The 16,063-nt window shown below is 42.1% G+C and overlaps 1 protein-coding gene and 1 pseudogene across 2 annotated transcripts in view; one reads left to right on the top strand and one right to left on the bottom strand.

Annotated features, from left to right (window-relative positions):
• Positions 1-16,063, bottom strand: part of ADD2 (adducin 2) — a 103,825-nt gene that overhangs the window by 72,958 nt on the left and 14,804 nt on the right. The window lies entirely within an intron of this gene.
• LOC309870625 (large ribosomal subunit protein eL32 pseudogene) lies at positions 9,162-9,515 on the top strand (annotated as a pseudogene). The gene has a single exon. The product of its transcript is annotated as a large ribosomal subunit protein eL32 pseudogene (transcript).

Here is a 16,063-nt window from a genome sequence, read left to right as displayed (position 1 = left end):
ACAAAGAGGGCAGCTCTTCTGGGAGGCAAGCTGTCAAGTATGACCGACACTCCTGTTCACCAGTATCTGTTTCCTCTCTACTTCCACAGATAGAAGAGGATAATTTCCCACACGCTTCCAGCTCACCACTGCCGATGTCTTCTTGGGATCAATGATCCCAGGTAGACATGCAGCAAGAACAAGAAAGTAAATCTCTGTTGTGTTCAGCCACTGAGGTCACAGAAGGGCTTGATACCACAGCATAACAGGTCTGTCATAACAAACAGTCTGACTAAGGTCATGGTCAGAACCACAAATAATATAGACTATGAGGTGGACCAAGAAATGCAAGTTCCTCCACCCAAAATGTCTTGCAGAATCTGTGAAAAGCATGGGCCTTCCCACAGTTTGTGGAATAGAGGTTTGAGCCATTTTGATTACATATTAAAAGAAAGGTAAATTGTATGTAAAAAATGGGCTGGAGATCTTGGAGACATTTGGATTACACATTGATGGAACATTTATAAAAATTTATTATGGGGGTGCCTGGGTGGTTCAGTGGGTTAAAGCCGCTGCCTTCGGCTCAGGTCATGATCCCAGGGTCCTAGGATCAAGCCCCACATTGGGCTCTCTACTCAGCAGGGTGCCTGCTTCCCTTCCTCTCTCTCTACCTGCCTCTCTGCCTACAACACTTGTGATCTCTGTCAAATAAATAAAAAAAATCTTTAAAAAAATTTATTATGAATCGGAATACAAAACCATCTCCAAGAAATCCTAAGAATTGAGAAAGACATATTCTCTGACCACAAAACATTAAAATTAGGTAATACCTTTTTTAAAGATTTTATTTATTTATTTGACAGACAGAGATTACAAGTAGGTGGAGAGGCAGGCAGAGAGAGAGGAGGAAACAGGCTCCCTGTGGAGCAGAGAGCCCAATGTGGGGCTTGATCCCAGGACTCTAGGATCATGACCTGAGCCAAAGGCAGAGGCTTTAAACCACTAAGCCATCCAGGTGCCCAGTAATACATTTTTAACCACAAACAAATTCACCTAGAGATCTTAAAACTCTCCCCTAAACAACATTTATTTGTTCACAAAGGAAATCAATCTGCAATTGCATATTAAAAGAAAATGACAAAAAGAACACTATATATCAATAGCTGGTGACTGAAGCCAGAGCCACATTTAGAAAGAAACTTATAGCCTTTAATATTTTTATTAACAAGAATGAAAATAAAATATCTAAGCATTCAATTTTAAAAGTTAGAGAGACTGGGGCTCCTGGGTGGCTCAGTCAGTTAAGTGTCTGGTGTCTTTGACTCAGGTCATGACCCCAGGGTTTTGGGATCGAGCCTAGTATTAGGCTCCCTGCTCAGCAAGGAGTCTGTTTCTGACCTCTGTCCCCTCCCTCTGCTCATGCACTCATTCTCTCTCTCTCACGCTCACTTTCTCTTTCTCAAATAAATAAAATCTTTTTTAAAAAAGTTATAAAGAGTAAGTTTAAGGAAAGAAGAAGCAAATTAGGATAATAAAAGTTAATGAAACAATTAACTAATCCAAGACCTAGTTATAAATAAATAAGACATATTCTTAGCAACTCAATAAAGAAATAGCTAATACACAAAATTGGGAATGCGAATGGGAACATATCAGTTTACAGAGAGGAAAGAAAAAATCTATGAGGACAGGTGCAAAGCCAGCCCAGCCAATGGGGCTAGGGGAGATCCTGAGAAAAGGGAGGAATATATGATATTACTCAGCAATGAACTTGTTTTGGAAAATGGCTGCCTGTTTGTGCTCAGTGTTAGCATTTAATTTGGCAACTTCCAGGAAGAGCCATATTTTCAACAAGCTCTATGCATAATGAGCCCATAAGAAGCACAGTTCTCAACACAGAGAACAACCCAATTCTGTTCTTTTGTTGGGAGGGAAGGAACAGATAACGTCTTCATGACTGGGCCATGGTGCATCATTGAAATCCATACTTCCCCGGATCCAGACAGTTGCCTCAGCTTCATACTGGCTCACAAAGTACCACTAGTTATTGGAGAGGGGGGAGGGAGCCACAGTCCTTCAGGGGAACAACTTGCCCCCAAGATGCGGTACAAGAGATCCGTGTTAAACTTCTGTAGATGGTAATGATCAAGGCCTTCCCTCTCCTTTCAGGGTGAGGTCAAGCCCCTCCTCCAGCTTGAGCCCTTTCTTAAAACCTGACTGGTAATGGTGAGCCCTAATGTAGACTATGGACTTTGGGTGATAATGTGTCCCTGTCGGTTCCAATCTCGTAGAAAATGCTGATAATGGGGGAGGCTAAACACATGCGGGGTCAGGGAGTATGCAGAAAACCTCTGTACCTTCAGCTCAGTTTGGTTGTGAACCTAAAAATGTTCTAAAAAAAAAAAAAAAAAACCTCCATTACAAAAACCTATTATTTGCAGCTCTGACTAGGCAACCACCCCTTATTGCCCTCCTTTGGCATTTACTAGCTTTCTCTCTCTCTTTTCCTTTTCTCTTCCCCTTCTCTCACTTCAGACCAGTCTGGTCACCCTAGAGTCAGGATGCCAGGATCATAATCTCAGCTCCTTCACCACTTGCGAACCCAGCTGTGGACTTGTAGGCAAATCAATTATCCCATTTTGACATCTCTCCAATCAGCAATAAAATGAGGATGCTGGTCTGTATTATAAATTTTCAAGCTATCCTGAGAATGTTCAATTTCTAAAGAAAGGCATAGGCATTCTATAAGCATTTGATTCCATCTGTTCTATTTGAAATACTATAATATGCCATACCTTTAATATCCCTAATATGTCTGGGAGTACCAATACCTTATGCTAATTCTTCTTTTCCATAACTTGTTTTCCTTCTGCAGATTGGAGAACTGCCTTAAACATATCCTAGGGACAGGAAAGTTCCGTTTCTGAGCTGGTGATTTTTTTTTTTTTTTTTGAGAGAGCAAAGCCTTTTCGTGTCTGCGCATATGAAAATGTACCATCAAGTACATCACCAGACAATATGTGCCCTGGGCCCAACAACACACCATGAACAGCTCAACCACACTTGTGCTTGGAGGCAGCTCCTGATACGGCAAAACTAAGTTCTGGGTGTTCCTATCTATCTTTAATTTATACACACTGTTTCATTTAGGGGAAGTGAAATAGTTAAACTGTTAAAAGGAGAAATGGATTGCTGGTTGAAGAGAGAATTTTATTTTATTTTTTAAAGATCTAATTTATTTATTTGACCAACAGAGAGAGAGAGAGCTCACAAGCAAGGGGAGCGGGAAAGGGAGAAGCATACCTCCCACTAAGCAGAGAGCCTGATGTGGGGCCTGATCCCAAGACTTTGGGATCATGACCTGAGCCGAAGGCAGATACTTAACCGACTGAGGCACCCAGGCTTCCTAGAGAGAGAATCTTAAAAGAAAATACGATGGTGCCATTTCCAAAGTGATCAGGTTCAAGGTGAAACATCAAGACAGACTCAACTAGTACCTACTGACCCTTTAACTCTTTTTGGCTACAGAACAGCAGTGAATGAAATAGGAGGAAGACCATAAAAACTCAAAGATAATAAAATGCAGTAGCTAATATCTGTCTTTGGAGCTCACCTTTCAGGACAACAAGATCCATTCAAGTTCTTGCTGTGCTTTGTAGCAAACTCTGATAAAATAACCTTAGGGTCTCTGCCATACAACATATATCTAGTGAGCCTAAAAATGAAGTTCTTGGCTACACTTACTATAAAAAAACATCTTAATGTGTTTTTAAGTTATGTAATATTTAAGTTTGACCATGCATGTTTAACATTGTCCATGAGGGAAAACCCCATGCTCTCTTGTAAAAGCTTATTAAATATTGGGACGCCTGGGTGGCTCAGTTGGTTGGACGACTGCCTTTGGCTCAGGTCATGATCCTGGAGTCCCGGGATCAAGTCCTGCATCAGGCTCCCAGTTCCATGGGGAGTCTGCTTCGCTCTCTGACCTTCTCCTCGCTCATGCTCTCTCACACTCTCTCTCAAATAAATAAATAAAATCTTAAAAAAAAAAAAGCTTATTAAATCTTATGCTATGGACCTTGTTACATATGTGGTAAGTGAAAAGCCTACTTTAAAAATATAACACTGCTGTCAGCACAGTCTCCCCAAGAATCCAAGACTATGCATTTAATGATTTAAGTGGGTCAAAATTATCACCACAAAGTCACATCTGTGATGAATTAGGTTCCAAAGTGTATTAAAAGGGACAAAATTGGTTAAAGTCAAAATTATCCTTGAGCATCTCAATGGTAATAGAGCATGGTTTTCTACGTATGGTCCCACACAGTAATGTGCATGTAATATGTACATTGTAACGTCTGACTCAAAAGAATACATACAAAATAAAATCTGGTCATATTTTTTACTGTTTTTTTCTGGGAGTTGGAATACTATGAGATAAATGTGAGCATAAGGAACTTCTGCTCTACAGGAAATGTTCAGTTTCTTTGACAGAAAAATGTGGGAACTTGTGGTTCTCTTTCTGCTGCTTTTTGGATATTACAATCACTCAGGTAATTTAAGGAAGAATACATGCTTTGACACACTTAACCTTAATACAAGAAGAGAAGAAAATATTTTATAAAATCTCAAATACATTTGTTAAATTTGGAAAGGTTTGTCAGGTTTATTTTTAAATAAACCTGGTTTCTGAACTCTTGCCATTTGCAATGACATGGATGGAACTAGAGAGCATTATGCTAAGTGAAATAAGTCAATCAGAGAAAGACAACTACCCCATGATTTCACTCATGTGTGGAATTTAAGAAACAAAACAGAGGAGGATTGAAGAAGGGAGGGAAAAATAAAACAAGACATAATCAGAGAGAGAAACAAACCGTTAGAGACTCTTAACCACAGGAAACAAACTGAGGGCTGCTGAAGGGGACAGGAATGAGGGGATGGGATAACTGGGTGATGGGCATTAAGGAGGACATGTGATACAGTGAGCACTGGGTATTACATACAACTGATGAGTCACTGAACTCTACCCCTGAAACTAATAATATGCTCTATGTTAATTAATTGAATTTAAATTTTAAAAAATAAGATAAAAATAAAACCCCCTTTTTTAAAGATTTTATTTATTTATTTGACAGAGAGAGATCACAAGTAGACAGAGAGGCAGGCGGAGAGAGAGGAGGAAGTAAGCTCCCTGCTGAGCAGAGAGCCCGACACGGGACTTGATCCCAGGACCCTGAGATCATGACCTGAGCTGAAGGCAGTGGCTTAATCCACCGAGCCACCCAGGTGCCCATAAAACCCGGTTTTAAGATTTAATTATTTATTTGAGAGAGAGAGAGAGCTCAAGAGAGAATATGAGTGGGAAGGGCAGAGAGACGGGAAGAGACAATTTCAAGCAGACTCCGCAATGCTCAGTGCAGAGGCTCACACGGGATTCGATCTCCCAACCCTGAGGTCACAACCTGAGCCAAAACCAAGAGCCTGATGCATAACTGACTGCACTACCCAGGCACCCCTTAATTAAACCTGGTTTTAAAAACCCAGGGGGAGAGATATCCCAAAAGCATGGTTGTAGCTTATTTAAAGCTATCCTTGTACACAAGCTATTAAGAAGGAGGCAACAGCTTTCAAGTCAAGGTTTTAATGTGACAAGCAAATTAAGACATTGTCTTTAAACACTCTCATCCCAGAATTCTTTGTAATATTTTGGAGACCAAATCCCAGAATATTAGCTTTTCATTACAATTTTTATTGCTTATTTCAAGGCAAGGTGCTGGTATATATATTTTAAATGCAAGAAATTATTCTGGGTTTATTTCTCTGACAAGAATCTTACTAGCTACCTCTAAAACATAACAAGAATACCCTAGTTTGCATATCCTATTTTTAATAAATCAAATGAACCTAATTTGGCAATTTAGGGTCACAATATTATCTGTTCACACATCATTCAGTATTGAAAAATGAAAGCACTTGAACTGAACATTCCAAAGAACACGTATTTGACTATTTTTATTTTATTTTTTTAAGATTTTATTTATTTATCAGAGAGAGAAGGGGAGAGAGCGAGCACAGGCAGACAGAATGGCAGGCAGAGGCAGAGGGAGAAGCAGGCTCCCTGCTGAGCAAGGAGCCCGATGTGGGACTCGATCCCAGGACGCTGGGATCATGACCTGAGCCGAAGGCAGCTGCTTAACCAACTGAGCCACCCAGGCGTCCCGTATTTGACTATTTTTTTTTTAAAGATTTTATTTATTTGACAGACAGAGATCACAAGTAGGCAGAGAGGCAGGCAGAGAGAGAGGGGGGAAGCAGGCTCACCGCTGAGCAGAGAGCCTGATGCGGGGCTCGATCCCAGGACCCTGAGATCATGACCTGAGCTGAAGGCAGAGGCTTAACCCTCTGAGCCACCCAGGCGCCCCATGTATTTGACTATTTTTAAACTGAGTAAATATCTGGGTGGAATAGCTAAAGAAAAACTTAATAGCATTGTTGGACAATTTGTAGTATTAAAAGCCCACTGAGAAGAATTATCTACCAAACACTAATGACTTTTTTTTAAAGATTTTTTAATTTATTTATTTGACAGACAGAGATCAGAAGTAGGCAGAGAGGCAGGCAGAGAGAGAGAGGAGGAAGCAGGCTCCCTGCTGAGCAGAGAGCCCAACACAGGGCTTGATTCCAGGACCCTGAGATCATGACCTGAATCAAAGGCAGAGGCTTAACCCACTGAGCCACCCAGGCACCCCTAAACACTAATGATTTAAATTGGCAGAGGGGTTTCTTCAATTGACTCCATCCAAACTGAACACTCGGAGAAAAGAAATGAACACTGTTGTTAGATGTTGTCAGTGATTCAGTTGAGGGAAAAAAGGATTTGGCACATGCTATATAGAAGGTACGCTGGTAAGCAAAACCAGGAAGCATCCTAGCAAGTATGAAAATTACAGTTTGATGTAAGAAATTGGCATTGGCCAGTAACGCAGAAACAATTGTATGCGTACCTGTGATTACTTCTTTTTAGGAGGGTACCCAACCATGACAGGAATACCTATACTTACAGATTTAGGCACCTAGCAAAGCAGGCTTGAGACAGCTTGCCAGGGGAAATGACCTCGGAGCTGATACTGTGAAGAAGAGTAAGAGGAAACAATGAAGCAAGAAGAACAGTGTGAACCACAGAGCCCAGGGGCAGGGCACAAGTGGGAATCGGGAGCTAGTCAGAGGTCACTGCAGTTGTCCAGGTGGGGTGACGGCCATGATGAGGCTTGGACTCAGGGAAAGGGGAGATGGGAAAAAGTGCATGGACTTGGGAATGTTCAGAAGACGCATGAAAAAAATCAAACAGGACTTGGTAGTGACCTGGTTGTGCCCTCTGGTCCTCTTAAGTTTCGGATCAGCTAAGGGAACTGAACCTAAGCTTTCGAGGGGAGCTATTAAAGTGCCCCACCTTACCCTTGCTATAGGTTTGGGTTTTGCTTTGCTTTGTTTTGCTTCTTCTTTCCATACCTCTTTTCCAGACAGTGCCACAAAGTACAGAACCAGAGACAGCAAATGCAAGCTGTGGGGAGAAGTTCTTCTGAGTATGGAAGAGGCCTTTAGATATGACAGTCCTCAGCGTAGCATGAGCCTTTAGATATGACAGCCCTCAGCGTAGCATGGCATTTCTAACATCCCAGCACAAAGCAGGGAAGCACCTGAGGGCTGTGCTGAGGGCCAAGTCCCCATCCACTGCCAGACCATGGCCTCAGAACACTGCCCCCCAGGAAGAGCAGCTGCTCCGCCGACTGGGAGATTGCCTGCCCCTCCCTCTTGGAAAAGCACAGCAGATGCTTTTTATATAATGTCCAATTATTCCAAAGAATGTCATTATTTTTATGATTAATCAGTTGCACATACTCAGGGACATATGTGAGATGGATATTCAAGGACAACAAAGGACCCTGCAGAGAGGAGATAAATTGAGTCTAGCATCTGTAGCCAATAGTGAGAGAAACAAATTAACTGTATCTATTGCATAAATATCCCTCCATGCAGATTATGGCCAAAACAAGGACTAACAATCTAAATTCATTGTGAAGCAAATCTATTTTTTAAATCTACAGGTTATGCAAATGGTGGGGAGAAGTCATAAGTAATAAATATCCCCTTGACAGAACACAAATAATAATGAGCCGGCAACTGCAATGATCACTTATAGAACAGCATCCAATAAATAAAGTTTTTGTGCTTAAAAGGAGTCTTTCAAGAAGGAATCAAATCAAGCTGGAGTATTCCAACTTGCTTTGTAAGGCCCAGCTCAAATGTCAGCGCTTTTGTGGCGCTTCCTCTGATCTCTTGAGCAGAATTAACAGGCCTCTCATCCGAGTCCTTACGACACTTGTCAGCGGGTAGTGGGATTATTATCATGGGGAGTCTCTCTGGTGGTTCTCTACTATTTCAGCACCTGCACACAACTCAGCTTTCTTCTTACTCTGGGGCCTTAAAGAAGATGCAAATGTGAAAAGCTCTAACAGTAGAGCTGGCAGATGCTAACATGAGGGAACAGTTCATGGGGCCAGGCACTAACCCCGTGCAATCATTCCTTTCATCCTCACAATGACCGCAGTGAAGTAGGTCCCACCAAGAGGAGTAAACCCAGCAACAGAGGTGAAAAGATGTGTCCTCAGTCACACAGCTAGTAAGTGAGGACCATCAGGTTTCTAAGTCAGGCAATCCCATTCTTCCACCTTGCACACTGCAGGGAGATGGGAAAGTGCTGGCCTGAGGGTCCAAATACCTGGGGTCAAGGTCTTATTCTGGTAGTTTACTAGCCGTGTCATCCTACGGTACTCACTGGATTCCTTGGCCTTGAGATTTCCCTGCAAGCCCAGAGTTCCAGGTCTTATCCTCACCTCAAGGATAGCAACTGTCCCTTGAGGGTCTCGGCCTCCCACCACTGAGTACAGCCTGTGGTTACTGGGTTAGCATCTGAACCAAATGTTTTTGGATGGATTTGCCAGGGCATCCTTTCTTTCCCGTGCCCTTACTCATCTCACAGCTTTTGGGCGACATGCTGGGAGACAGCAAAGGTTTAGCAAATAGGCTCTGCTTGCAGAGGTGGCAGCCCTCTCCTGCTTGGCATCACGGTTACCCTCAGACCTCTGCCAAAGCCCAAGACTATCAAAAAGAGGACCAAGATGTTCCTCTGGCACCAGTCAGACCCATATGTAAAAATTAAGCTCAACTGGCAGAAACCCCGAGGCACTGACAATAGGGTGCACAAAAGATTTAAGAGCCAGATCTTGATGCCCAACCCTGGTTATGGGAGCGACAAGAAAACAGAGCACAGGCTGCCCAATGGCTTCCAGAAGTCCCCAGCCCACAGCATGAAGGAGCTTGAAGGACTGCTGGTGTGCAACAAATCTCAGTATGCGGGGTCTGCTGACAATGTCTTGACCAAGAACCATAAGACTACTGCAGAAAGAGCAGCCCAGCTGGCCCCCAAAGTCGCCAATCCCAATGCCAGGCTGCGCAGGAAAGAAAATGAATAGACAGCTTATGTGCACATTGTATTTGTGTTAATAAAACCAGACAACTACCAAAAAAAAAGAAAAAAAAGGTTTAGCAAATGATCCCTGAAATCCAGAACTAAGGCTCCAACAGTGGATTCAGACAAGGAAGCCAAGTCTTGAGATATAATCCTGAGCCTCAGGGCACGAGCTCCTCCACCATACCCCAACCCAGTCACTCAGGCAAGAGAAACTCACCCTGGCGTCTGCTACATCACCCTTCTCCTTATACCTTCTATACACATTTTATACTCCGGGGACAGTGTCTATGGGTCAGTGGCATGGGAACCACTTACAATTTTCAGAGCGACCTTTCTGAGACATTACTCTGTGATAAATAAATCATTTCCTTTGCTCTCAGGGGGATTACAAATTCTATTTTTTTTTTTTTTCTGAATAGTATGTCAACTACCAAAAGAGTACAAGGGCATTTGTTCCTTTCAGCTGCTGCCTTTGGATAGGTCAGTATAACCGGTGTTTTGTTAGAAATGTATGATGGCATAAAGCTTAAATGGTTTTTGCTGAAAGGAAAAACAGGTGTTTTGACATTCCAGTTTGGTTACCTGCACCAAGAATGAAGGAAAGATCTTGTACACATAGCAGAGAATGGAAAACGGCCCCATCTCCATGATTGTTTTTCCCAGGCCACTAAGGCCCTCACTTGCAAAGAACATTGCTGTTCTCAGGTTTAATGACCTGATTGCCTCACCCTGTGGGTCCTTTCCTCCTCCTCACCTAACTCCAGAGGTAAGATTAGAAACACCACATATTCAAACAAGATCAAAAGGAAACCTTTTGGGGTGCCTGGGTGGCTCAGTGAGTTAAAGCCTCTGCTTTTGGCTCAGGTCATGATCCCAGAGTGCTGGGATCTGCTCAGCAGGGAGCCTGCTTCCTCCTGTCTATCTGCCTGCTTCTCTGCCTACTTGTGATCTCTGTATGTCAAATAAATAAATAAAATCTTTTAAAAAAATTAAAAAAGGAAACCTTTTTTAGAATATGCTGTATGTTTCTGTATCTTTGACATTATAGCCTATTGTATTCAGGCTAAGCTATGTTATGCTACACTAGCTAGCCTTCTTTCTCCTGGCCTGTGTGTTCTCCCTGACCACACAAAGTAAAAGGGGGGAATGAAAAAGAGTCTTATTGCAGGCTCCTCCTGCAATAGGCTTCCAATTGCAGGTCCTACCTGGGAACGGAGGCATGCGCTGTGGAGCCCCTGGTGATTAGAATGAGTGCTGGCAACAGTGATCATTGAGAACCCTGGCAATGACAAAGCCTCTTAAGTCACAAGACAGCATCCTTGTCTCAGAGAAGGTGGAAGTTTCCCTTTTCACTGCTTTAAATGTTGGGCAGAAAAAATGGTGATGCTTCTATGATACATTCTGAATGTATTAAACAGGGCAGCTATATATTTAAGGGATTTGGGGTCATAGAGAGGGAAGCTCCAAATTCCATTAGAGCACATTAAAGAAAATGAAATTAGCTTAGGAGTGCAAGCACACATCAAGCCATTAATAATTTAAAAGGCACTTAGGGTAGCGTGGAGCCATACAAGTATGGGCACTTCAAACTTCCTGAGTTGAGCTGAACTAGAATGCTTGGTAGTATTAAACTTGGAGGCTGGTGGGAAACACTTAGCACTCTATAGGAAACACTCTCTAGTGAGGGACACTGTGGACACACCTTTAAAAAGAGTGATCTCTTGGTCACTAATGCCATGGGAAATTACGTGTGTGGCTGTCCCAACCAGCTGCCTAGGCAATATCACGTCCCTTCCTCCTTCCTAACAAAAACTCAAATTCATCCAAAGTACACTGTATCCAACAAAAGCCCCTGCACTTCTCAGCCTTCCCTGAAGCTGGAAGCACGATATAATACATTCCTCATAATAATGTGCAAGCAAAAAATCTGCTGGGAATTTCTGGGAAAGCCGGGTTTCCTGATAGAAATGCTACTGCTTCTCCCTCACCACTTCCTACTTCTGACTGGGAGGTAGTTGGGAGATTAGAAATGGAGTACCTGGTTTGCAAACATTCAAGAGAAAGAATCCACTTGCTGAGCATGGCACAGCAGAGAGACAGAAGGAGTCCGATTTACTGGTACCATAATGAGCCAGTGTCAATCCCAGACTCTGACCTCCGAACGTTCTAGATGAGAGAAATAAATCCCTACTAGACTAAGCTACTGTGGTTGGCTTTCTTTTTCATGAGGTGGAGGCAGCCCTTAATCAATATAGAGACACAGACAAAAGTGCTCCCTGTCCTATAAACTTTGGAATTGGTAAGGTATACACAGGTCCTGGTTACAGGACCTTTCTCAACATTTTTTATCGTAGGTACATCATGATGCTTCAAGAGGAGAGCAGGATACAGTGTCTCCTGAAGTTTCTTGACCATTGAAACTTTTATTCCATGTTACATTTCTTGAGAATTGTGTTCTACCAGATACACTTTGGAAAACAGTGTTTCAGGTGCATCTCTCTCTCTGTCTCTCTCTCTGGACTAAAAAACAAAACAAGACAAAAAAACCATGCCTTTCTAGAGCATACAAACATAAATTCTTAGCAAAATTTAAAACATAAAATCACTGTAGCTTTGCATACTGGATTAAATGGCATCTCCCCAAAATTCATGTTTAACTGGAACCTGTGAATGTGACCTTATTTAGAAATAGGGTGTTTGTAGAAAATTAAGAAGTCATAGTGGATTAGGATGGGCCCTGAATCCACTGATGGAGATCCTTATAAGGAGGGGGTGATTCAGGTATAAAGAGACACAGAGGATACACAAGCACAGAGGAGAAGCCTGTGTGATGATGGAGGCAGAGACTGGAGTGATGAGGCTGTAAGCCAAGGATACCCAGCATTGCTGGTAACCACCAGAAGACAGGAACAGGCAAGGAAGGATTCCTCCCTTAGATCTTCCAGGGGGAGCATGGCCCTGCTGACACCTTGATTCCAGAAGTCCAACCTCCAGAACTATGTACAAATAAATCTGCTGCGTGAGCTATCCAGTTTATAGTATTTTGTTAAGCCAGCCTTAGGAAACTGATATACTTTGTGACACTGTAATAAAGTTTAAATCACTGTAAATTTTACCTATGTCCAGGATGAGGATTAAGGATCTTCATGGATGGAGGCCTGGCTCAGCCCCATTTGTCTCCTCTACCATACTTAAGATTCTTACAAGGAACTTAGATTCTTCCTGTCAAGATACCAAATAGTATCTTGAAAACTCTGACATTAAAAAAGGGAGAAATTGGGGTGCCTGGGTGGCTCAGTGGTTAAGCCGCTGCCTTCGGCTCAGGTCATGATCTCAGGGTCCTGGGATCGAGTCCCGCATCGGGCTCTCTGCTCAGCAGGGAGCCTGCTTCCCTCTCTCTCTCTCTCTGCCTGCCTCTCCATCTACTTGTGATTTCTCTCTGTCAAATAAATAAATAAATAATCTTTAAAAAAAAAAAAAAAAAAAAAAAAAAAAGGGAGAAATTGACATTTAAAGAGAAATGTCCTGAAGAACAGCTTTTCAGGAACCCTGGATTTGCCAGTAGTTATGGCCTTACCTTGGGTCAGTGTCTTGTTTTCTCTTGGCTTTGTCCACTCTCTAGAACTCCAGGGGTGAACTGGAAGGTCTGCATAGCCCCTTCCACTTTGACATACTGGAATTCCAGGGAGCATTTCATATATAGGAGATCTGCCACATGTTCCCCAGAAACATAAAAATGGCATGCCCTTGCTAATAGTGAGGGCTTCTTTAGAGCATTCCTGAGTTCATTTATAGGTAAGAATCTTACTTCCAAGGATATATGAACTGAGCTGGAGAAAGGACTGCACTGTTATATTTGGTTGTTTGGTGTAATATCTGCCTTGGCATATGGAAGTTCTAAAAGAGAGGAGTGGTTCTTTAGAGAAAGGTGTAATAAAAATCACTAGGATAATGGTGACTGTGTGTCTCCCTCCCCCACAAGAGAAACTCATATTAAAGTCAGGCCAATTACTCACATTATGAAAGATGTCTTTATAGGGCTCCTGGGTGGCTCAGTTGGTTAAGCATCTGACTCTTGGTTTTGACTCAGGTCATGATCTCGGGATGGTGGGATAGAGCCTGGTGTGTCGGGCTCTAAGAGAGTCTGCTTGAAGATTCTCTCCCTCTGCCCATCTCCCCACTCCCTCTCCTCTGCATAAGATAAATAAATCTTATTTTAAAAACAGATATCTTTATGTCTTTATTTTACCAACAAGTTTACTAAAGATTTCCTTTAAAAAGAACAGTATAACAAACTAGTGGCTCAACCTGTTCTAAACAACCCTTGAATCCTTGAGATTTTTCTTCATACGAAGTTCTTCCCCTCTACTAGATCATGTAGGTTGTTTGTTCCTGAACCCCAGCCACTTCCCATCGTAGGTTATAAGTGTGATAACCAACATAGAGCACCACACTCTTGAAACCGATCAATGCAAATGAAGCTTAGCAAAGGAATCCAATGCAAATGAAGCTTAGCAAAGGAATCCATCTTGAAGTTTAAAGGCTGTGTTCTCAGTGTATCCTATAGGTTACGGGAAATGCAGGAGTGAAAATAAAAGAATCCCTGCGTTGCACAAGGACATTGCAAGACACAGTGTCTTTGTAAGGTGCATCATGATATTATAATTATCAGACATAAATATTTTTAATGTTTTAAGTGCATTTAGCCCTTGCCAAAAATGGCTTGAGAAAGCTAAAGAGGCTATAAATTCTGTAGCATGCACACCCTTTGGACATTTGCCTATGGATATTTGCAATGTAATTTGTACTAAGCAAGGCCACAGAAACTTAAGATAGTGCCTCCCTAATTCTCTAAGTATATAGCCCTGTTGACTACCATATGTACAAAAAAGGAGACGAACAAACCAAAGGAATGAATAGGGTTTTTTAAGTCATAAACTGTTCATTTATATACTGTTACCTAGAAATAAGTTTTCCTTATCTACATAATGAGATTAATAATACCATCCTCCTTATAGGGTGGTTGTGATCATCAGATTTTTTATATATATAAAAACAAATATACAATATTATCGTAGCTCAAGCTGCCATAACAGAATATTATAGACTGGGTAGATTATAAAGAACAGAAATTGATTTCTCATAGTTCTGGAGGCTGGGAATTCCAAGATCAAGGTGCCAGTAGATTTGGTGTCTGGTGAGGGCCTGCTTTCTAGTTCATAGTCAGCTGTTTTCTCACTGTCCTCACATAGTAGAAGAGACAAAGGAACTCTCTGAGGTCTCTTTTATAAGGTGATTAATCTCATTATTGCAGAGCCTCACGACCTAATCATCTCCAAAGTCCCCCACCTTCAAATACCATAGAATTAGGGATTAGATTTCAATATATGAATTCTGGGGAGAAATAAACATCTGGTCTATAGCAAATCATTAACACAGCCTGATATGCAGAAAGTGCTCAGTAAAAGTCAGCTACTACTTTTCTCATGGAGCCAAGTGAAATATTTGGGATATGTTTTAGAGGACTAAGCCGATAGAATTTGGATAGATTGGTTAGAAAAGTGGCAAAAAGAGAGAAACCATGGACAATTCCAAGATCTTTTGGTAATGAACAATGGGGAGGATGATCTAACACAGAGAAAAGCAGGTTTGAGGAAAGAAATCAAGACTCCCCTAGGGCCAGGTTAGGCTTGGTCTGAGTTATCTGTTAGACATCACATAGAAGTGTCAAGGAGGCAGGTGGGAATACAAGTCTGCAACCTCACTGATCAACACTACTCAAAATAAGATCCCAAGGCCAGCAGACTCAGCATCACCAAGGAGCTTGTTGGAAATGCACCACCTTTGAGCAATGGAATCAGAACGTGCATTTTAACAAGATCCCCAGGTGATCCATATGCACAATGAAGTTTGAGTAGCACTAAGCTATAGAGTTGTGGGGAAAAAAGAGACTAGATTCATCAGCATATACACAGAGTCTAAAGCTAAGGCCTGGATGAGCTTCCTGGGTGTGTGTGGGGGGAGCAGTGTGTAAGGGAGACTTGTGGCCCAGAGTAGAGCCATGGGACTCTCCCACATTCAGAGGTCTCGTAGAGGTGAATAGAACCTCACAGAGGAAGAAGAGGAACACCCAGAGAGGCAAAGGAAAACCAGGAGAGTGAAAGGTCCCAGAAGGCCAAAGAATAGAATGTTGCAAGAAGAGGTTCATGTTGTTGAAAGCTGCTGATGCATCAGTAAGATAGGAACAGAGAAGAGGCCATTAGATTTAGCAACAAGACCATTAATGACCTTGACAAGAGTAGTCTCAGTAGCACAGAGAGAACAGAAGCCCATGTAGAGACAATGGGGAAGAGAAAGTGAGACACCGAGCAAGGCAATTCTTGCAAGGAGTTTTGCTGAGAACATAAAGAGAGAAATGGGGTAGCACCTGAGATGCTTAGGTAAGAGATACTAGAACATGCCTGAATGCCAATGGAAACGTTGCAGTAGAGAGAAAGAGAGAAGCCAATGATGCAGAAAATAGAATGGCCAATTGCTGGAGTGTGGTTT

This window comes from Mustela nivalis (genome assembly GCF_964662115.1).
Source record: "Mustela nivalis genome assembly, chromosome: 8".
Classification (NCBI taxonomy): Eukaryota; Metazoa; Chordata; class Mammalia; order Carnivora; family Mustelidae; genus Mustela; species Mustela nivalis.
Note: the sequence above shows the minus strand (reverse complement) of the source record. Positions and strands in the feature narration are given on the sequence as shown.